At 36.1% G+C, this 8,213-nt stretch overlaps 1 long non-coding RNA gene across 1 annotated transcript; it reads left to right on the forward strand.

Annotated features, from left to right (window-relative positions):
• Positions 1 to 6,166: 6,166 nt before the first annotated feature.
• On the forward strand, positions 6,167 to 7,728 carry LOC145109916 (uncharacterized). Its single transcript, XR_013709321.1, has 5 exons — positions 6,167 to 6,338; positions 6,444 to 6,716; positions 6,927 to 7,017; positions 7,277 to 7,321; positions 7,633 to 7,728. It is a non-coding gene; the product is annotated as an uncharacterized LOC145109916 (long non-coding RNA).
• Positions 7,729 to 8,213: the final 485 nt, after the last annotated feature.

Raw genomic sequence — 8,213 nt, forward strand, 5'->3', positions numbered from 1 at the left:
TAAAATTACAATCACATTAACATATGTACGTATACATACATACACATACACATTGACATATACATTCATATATGCCCATAGAAACATAAATTCATATATACCCATAGAAACGTACATTCACACATACATTCTTAGACACACATTCACACATACACATAGATTCATATACATACGTATACATACATACACATATATTCATACATAAACACATTGACCAACCTCTATGAATGTATGTGTCTATGGTTATATGTGAATGTTTGTGTAATTGTGTATGTGTATGTATGTATATGTACATATGTGTGTATGTGTGAATGTATATGAAAGGAGTAACTGTGCGAAAGGAGTAACGGATCTAAAGGTGCACGTGGTTATACACACATATTTATTAGGTATAATTTAGTGATAATATAGATAATCATGTATAATAGAGGTGCGAAAGAAACAAAGCGAAAAAAGCAACGTCCGGTGCCCGAAATGTCGAAAATAAAAAAAAATTCGTAGGTAATCCGTAGGAAATTACCGACGGAATAGCGACGGACAGCCCCTTCCGTAGGTAATCCGTAGGAAATTACCTACGGATTACCTACGGAAGGGGCTGTCCGTCGCTATTCCGTCGGTAATTTCCTACGGATTACCTATGGATTTTTTTTATTTTTGACATTTCGGGCACCGGACGTTGTTTTTTTCGCTTCGTTTTTTTTCGCATCTCTATTGTAAATGACTATCTATAGTTTTCCCAACTTATACCTGATACCTAGATGTTTATAGTGGCGTATTCATTTTGATCGGTTACTCCTTTCACACTTTAAAATTACAATCACATTAACATATGTACATATACATACATACATATACACATTGACACATGCATTCATATATGCCCATAGAAACATACATTCATATATACCCATAGAAACATACATTCACACATACATTCTTACTCCTCTTTCCCCATTTCCCGATTTTTTCCCTCCGTTCAGTGGCGCATCTTCCGGCGTGTATCCCGACGCATCTTCCGGCGTGTCTCCCGAAGCATCTTCGGGTGTATCTCCCGGCGCATCTCTCCGTTTGGTGAAACCCTATTTGCTCGATTTCATATACACACACATAGAGATACATAAACAGGTTGGTTGGTGGTGTTGAAGGATTGCAATGGTGGTTTGAGATAGCCGATTGTTAGTGTTGGAAGGAATGATTGTCATGGGTGGGAGTTGATGACGTGAAACGAAAAGGGGAAAGGAAAAAGGAAAGCCTAAATGATTAACTTTTTTCTTTTAAATTAGTAAATAATTAACAAAATTAGAAAATATAAATAAAAACACTTCAATTTCTCTCCTCTCCCACCTCTCCATCTTGGGAATAGTTCTTTCTACTGGCTATCTATCTGTACAATGCCAGTTCAAGCTACCTTCTGGATGGAGCAAGAAAAGGTATGTGCAGGCACAATAGTTCAAGACTTCAAGGCGGACAGGTAAGGGTAGGTAGTAAAGGCTTAGCATAGGCAGGGGATAGGCATTCAAATCACTATCTTAAAATACCGTATTGGGTGCATACTGTCTGAATACTTGCTGTCTATGCTGGATGAACGATTTTATACATGTTTTAAATGATTTAAACTATATATGTATTTTATATCTACAAATATGTTGGGTAAACATGGGTAGATGAATGATAAGAGATGAAAGATGATATGAGTGAACATAGGCAGCTATAGACATGATACCTAGATGTTTATAGTAGCGTGTTCATTTTGATCCGTTACTCCTTTCACACTTTTAAATTACAATCATATTCACATATGTACATATACATACATGCATACACATACACATATACACATACATTCACATATACCCATAGACACATACATTCACATATACCCCTAATTTTGGATTCTCTGCACCATTTCCAGCATATATTGGGTATAAAGTTCTAACCTTGCTCATTTTTGGCTTAAATCTCTTATTGGGTTCGTTTGTATGCTTTTAGCCATAGATGGGTGGTTGTTGGGGAAGTAGAAGTCCCAAGTGTTTATCCTTTTCAGATCTATGATCTTCATGAGCTCTTTTGGCATAAAAGTGCCAACTTTATGGTCTTAAGGGCTTCATGCATTCATTAGTCCTTCTTTTGGCCTATTTTGAGCATGCGAGCTTCTTCTAGTCGTGACTGAGTGTAAAGTTGGAAACTTTACGTGGTCTTCTAGCGTTATGGGGTCAGATCTGCATCTTGGAGTATTACCTTTGGTAATTTTGTGCTTAATGATTAAGTCCTTGCCCTTTTAAGCCCAGGGTTTGGGTTTTGAACCCATCTTGGTGGTTCTTGGGGGTTTGACTTTTGAAAGCCTAGTGCCCCAAGTGTTGCACCTCTAATGGAGTCACAAACACCCAATGCAACAAGATGAATTAGGAGAGAAGGATTTTCGGCTAGGGCTTCATACAAAACTCATCGATCCGAAATCCTTATGTAGAGGGTCTATTTATAGTTGTGGCTGCTAGGGTTTTCAGGTGGAAACCCTAATTCCTTACTTAGGCAACAAACAGACTCAAGGGGATGAGGAGGCGGTTGTATCTATGGGAGATATTCAGGTTGGAGGGCACTTGAACTATGTAGGGAGACCAGTGGCTGCAACATCATCATCATCATCATCATCATCATCATCATCATCAACACCACCACCACCATCACCATCACCATCACCATCACCATCTCCATCACCCATCACCATCACCATCACCATCACCATCACCATCACCATCGTCATCACCATCGTAGGTAATCCATCGGATGGCTCCATCGTCCCTCTCAGTCCAGAAAAGCCCTAACTCGAAACCCTAAAGCTTTTTGAGTGTTCTTGAGCCATTTTTGGGTGTTTAAAGTTGTTTGAAGCTTGAAGAAAGAAGTGGAAGCTTGGGGGTTCTTGAAGAAGCAAGTAGATCCAGAGTCTTGGTTGCATTTCCAGCTTGGCTGAGGTAAAAAGCTTCAACCTTGACTTCTCATTTGTTAGACCTTCTTTAAGGCTTGAATCTTGCCATTTTTGGGCATTTCTAAGCCACCTTCGGGTTTAGAGCGTGATGTAGAGTGTTAACTTCAGATCTGGACCCATTGAGGGTTCCCATGGCATAAAGGTGCCAACTTTGTTGCTATAAGGGTCCCATGTAGGGATGAGCATACGACCCGTGGGACCGGACCGAACCGGAAAAAAACCGGGACCGGACCCGGACAGAACCGGATTATCATATTAGTGGGCCGGTTTTCGGGTTTGGTTTTTATCAATAATCGGGTTTCAGGTTTGGACCGGACTGTACCCAAATTAAATGATTTAACCCGGACCGGACCGGAAAAACAAAAGTTATTTTTTTTAATCGACAAATAGTAAGCGAGAATTAACAAAATAAAAAAAAAATGTTGTCCGATTGAATTGATTTGTCATCTCCTATGTATCACATTATAGTGTCAATTTTTTTTGTTTCGGCCTCTTCTCTTGATCGCATTATGGTGTCAATTTTTTTTTCTCGAAAAACCAAAAGTTATTTCGTATACAATTTTTTTAATAAAAATAGTGCAGTTCTTTTTTAAAAGAAAAAATAATGCAATATTTTTTAGTAAAAATAATGTTGTTAAGTGCAATTTTTTTTAAAAAAAAATAGTGCAGTTTTGTTTTATAAAAACAGTGTAGTTTTTTTTATATAAATAGTGATGTTAAGTGCAGATTTTTTTTATGTAAAAATAGTGAATTTTTTTTATTTATTAAAATAGTGTAGTTTTTTAATAACGTTTATATTTGTTTGCATATACCTCATTTGCACGTGTTCTAATTAGAGTCTCGCAGCGTACCGTTATATTCATATTCTTTTATGTATTTTTTTAGTCGAATTGTGCAAACAAAAAAGATACGAATGATGAATGTTACGTAATAAGATTATAATTTGAAATAGTATGCTAGAGAGTAACATGACAAACAAAACCTGAAATCGTAAACAACAAACATACGAAACCCAATTTGGTATCAAGAACAAGATTGGGCCGAAACCGTAAACAACACTACCAAAGTCCAATTCGGTCCAAAACCCGAAACCCGGTTTAGTACCCGGAACCGGACCGGACCGAACCCGGACCCGCTACACCCAAAAACGGTCCGGTTTTCGGGTAAGGTAATTCACGATTTTCGGTCTTCGGGTTTTCGGTCTTCGGACCGGTCCGGTCCGGGTTCGGCCCGTTGCTCATCCCTAGTCCCATGCATCATATAAACCTCATTTTAAGGCCATTTGAGCCAAATCCCCCATGCATGGACGTCAAGTTTATGACTTTACGTGTAATATGGACCCTAGGAGGTTAGATCTATGTTCTGGATGCATTAAGACCAACTGAAATCAACTGAATAGTTTTTGTAACATTCCAAAATCGAGACCCAAAATTTTTTGTTTAATTATATTACTTATAAGAATAGTTTACGGAAAACATCATTGCTATCATTTCAAAACATCAAGTTACGAATCACAAGTCTCGAAACCCATAACATCAAATAGTAAAATGTCAGAGTACAATCCCAGGGTTCTCAAAGCGGAAATCATAAGTCCCACTTCTAGCTTATTAAGCCCAGCCTTCCTATGGCCCATCAAAGACTCCTTAAGGCCCACTAATTTCCCAATTTCTGAATTGGGCCTTATCCCCCCCCCCCCAAATGTGCCCAAAAAGTTCCAAGTCCAAATGTAATAATTCCAAAGGGTCTAATCTTGGCCCAATAGGCCCAATTAAGGAACATTGTTATGTGTAGGAACTGAGAAGAGTTGATCCCGGCAGCGAGGACAGTTCAGACACTTTACGACATTGAGGTGAGTTACCTTCCAGTAGCGGTGGGTCTACGGCCACAATGTCGGCCCACTAGTAAGAGTTTGTTTGATAGATGATTGTCTTTGTGATAATTAACCAAGTTTGCTACTACCTGATTTGAATTACCTTCCTATACGTACATATACATTCATCGTTACTCCTTTTGCACCGTTACTCCTCTCACATACCTTTCGATCTATTACTCCTTTCACCAAGTTATTACTCCTTTCACACCGTTACTCCTTTCGAGATTTCCGGAACCGAATGTTGTTTTTCCCTTCGATTTTATCGCACCTCTACTATGCATGATTATCTACACTTTCACAAACTTATACCTAATATCTACGTGTGTAGAGCCATGTGCACCTTTTGATCCGTTACTCATTTCATGCTTTAACATTACAATCAATGCTTTTCCCACACACGTACACATACATACACACATACACATACATACATACATACATAGAAACACTCATTTCAATTTTTAACATTGTAATGCCTATTAATACATTCAGATACTTACATAATCATACATATACATACATACATATACACATATACATACACATATATACATATGCACATTCAAATACATATTCACATACACATACATGGACATACATAAACAGGTTGGTTAATGACGTTGAATGATTGCAATGGTGGTTTTATATAGGTGGTTGGTAGTGGTGGAAGGAATAATTGTTATGGGTGGGAGTTGATCGCTAAACGCTACTACTTTGAAAAAATGTTTCAATAATTTAGTATAAATTTGGGAAAATATAGATAATCATGTATAGTAGAGGTGTGAAAAAAAACGAAGCGAAAAAAAAATGATGTTTGGTGCCCGAAATCTCGAAGATAAGGGCATCAAACGTCATTTTTTTCGCTTCGGTTTTTTCACACCTCTATTATACATGATTATCTATAGTGTTGCCAACTTATACGTAGTAATAATAATAATAATAATAATAATAATAATAATAATAATGGAAATAATAATAATAATAATAATAATAATAATAATAATAATAATGGAAATAATAATAATAATAATAATAATAATAATAATAATAATAATAATGGAAATAATAATAATAATAATAATAATAATAATGGAAATAATAATAATAATAATAATAATAATAAAGGAAGGAAATCGGTATTCAATAAGAGAAATGAAGCAACCCTTATAAACGGATGTGGCTTGCCCGGCCAATTGGTACAGACTTTGGGATTATTCATGTTAGACGCGAGTTCGAACCCATTTGCCTGTTTTTTATTTTATTTTTTGTCCGTCACCTTTATTTCGTTTACCCGCTTCCTTTTCATTCTGTCGTAGATGGATCCAATCCCAACGCCGACCTCCTTCCATCTCCGATACGATTCAGCATCCACCATCGTTCCTTCTCACCGCCACCGCTCCACCAAACTCGGCTTGCACCGTAAACAATCACTGGTCCACCTCGTTCACCCATGTCATTGTTGAGAATCGATTTGATATCCAGGTAAGTTTTTTTTTGGTTTAATTTCGTTTAGGTTTCGTTTTGGGCTAGGATTGATCATTTCGATCTTGGCTTTGTTTTAATTTTGGGTTCTGTTAATATTAACAGAGCATATGATTGAAGGGTTTCCTCTCTATCTTCATTTATCCCGATTTCTCCTCTGCTTTTTCACTACCAAGTAACAACGACGTCGACTGGCTCTCTTCGCCATTGACATCGTCGCTACATCCAGTTACGTCGTCACCTCCATCCAAAGCACCGACGCCGCCTGCCTCATTATCCCCTCCAACGACCGAGAACCCTAGCACTAACCAATGTTTACAGCCACCCACTAGCCTCAAACTCTATCACTCCATCATCAGCTGTTTGATTGATTTCCAGGTTCGTGTGATTCTTTTTTCTATGGTTTTCCTTAGATTTTATGGAATAACTCACTCCTGGTGTAGAATTTGGTTTTCTGGTGTTCGATTGAAAATAAAAAAAGAGTAAATTTTGTTCCCTGCTTTTGGAAGAAATGTATGTGTGTGTTAGGATTTGATGAAGACTAACCACTTTTGTTTATTAGCTTGGTTTATTATTGGGTTTCTTCAGTTACTTGCAATTGTTGGATCTATGATATCTGGAAGGCTGTTCCTAGAGCGAATCTACCATCATGGAACTAGACTTGATTATTGCAATAATGGTAATTTCTTACCCTAGTTGAAGTTTTATAAGTAGAAGAATTGTGGATCTTTGTAGTGTACAGTTGATTCCCTATGATATTAACTTTAAAGTTATATCATAGATTACCAATCCTAAACTTTTTGTTCTAATGTAGGATCACCAATAAATAGATTGAAAGTATAAAGATATAAAAATAAATATCTTTTTAGTTGATAAATGATATGTATTTGAGTTGGTTGATAACGATTCGTCTTGTTAATTGTGATATTGTTCGATAGGTTTCTTGGAGCTCTCAACCAACTAACCAAATAATTATCATGCAGGTATGCCATTTCTTACCAAATGGTTGTTTATCTTTTGGGTTAAATATAAGATATAGCAACATACTTTTTAATATTTGTTTTGTGTAACGTCTACTTTTTACCATATGGCTGCATACTTTTTTGGTTTAAATTCAAGATATACATGCATATTATAACATCTTACTTTATAGCATTGTACTTTGAAAAATGTTCTCAATTATGGCTATAATAAACAAATAAACGAAAGTACATTGCTATATATATATATATATATATATATATATATATATATATATATATTTGTGATAATTTATTATGGTGTGTTGAAACAGGAACACTTGGCGGCCTTTGATTCAAAACTCAAATTGAAGAACAATTGTCGGGGTTTATCGGTTAAGCTTAACTTGGTAATTTACCAAGTAATCCCCAAAATAATTCTCAGTTTTATGTTTTTAAGCACTTAGTTAAACATTTATAGTTGACAATTTTAATGTGTATTGTTAGACACATTTAGTATATTATTAGATAATGTTCATTAGTAATGCATTTGTATTTGATACTTTTTAAGGTATTAGATGATGTTTATTAGTTTTGTTGTAATGTTATTAGTTTTGTGGTTGAGTTTCAATATTATTATAAGTTTAATCTAATGAGTTTTGTCAATATATTGGAGAGAAAAAACTGGAAATTTTGTTATTTATTGCTGTTTTAAAAAAAAAAAAAAAAGAGATTTAGTGACGGAATACCTACGGAAAATCCGTCGGTAATATGAGCCGTCGGAAATCCGTAGGTGATAAAGTGAATGTCAATTAAAGTGGGCCCCGTCGGTAACCCGTAGGTAATCCGTCACTATAGTGTTCAGTAGGTATTCCGTAGGTAAATTACTGACGGAAAAATGTTGTCGGTATTCCGT

This window comes from Lactuca virosa, chromosome 4 (assembly GCF_052849685.1).
Source record: "Lactuca virosa cultivar CGN04683 chromosome 4, Lactuca_virosa_CGN04683_v6, whole genome shotgun sequence".
NCBI lineage: Eukaryota > Viridiplantae > Streptophyta > Magnoliopsida > Asterales > Asteraceae > Lactuca > Lactuca virosa.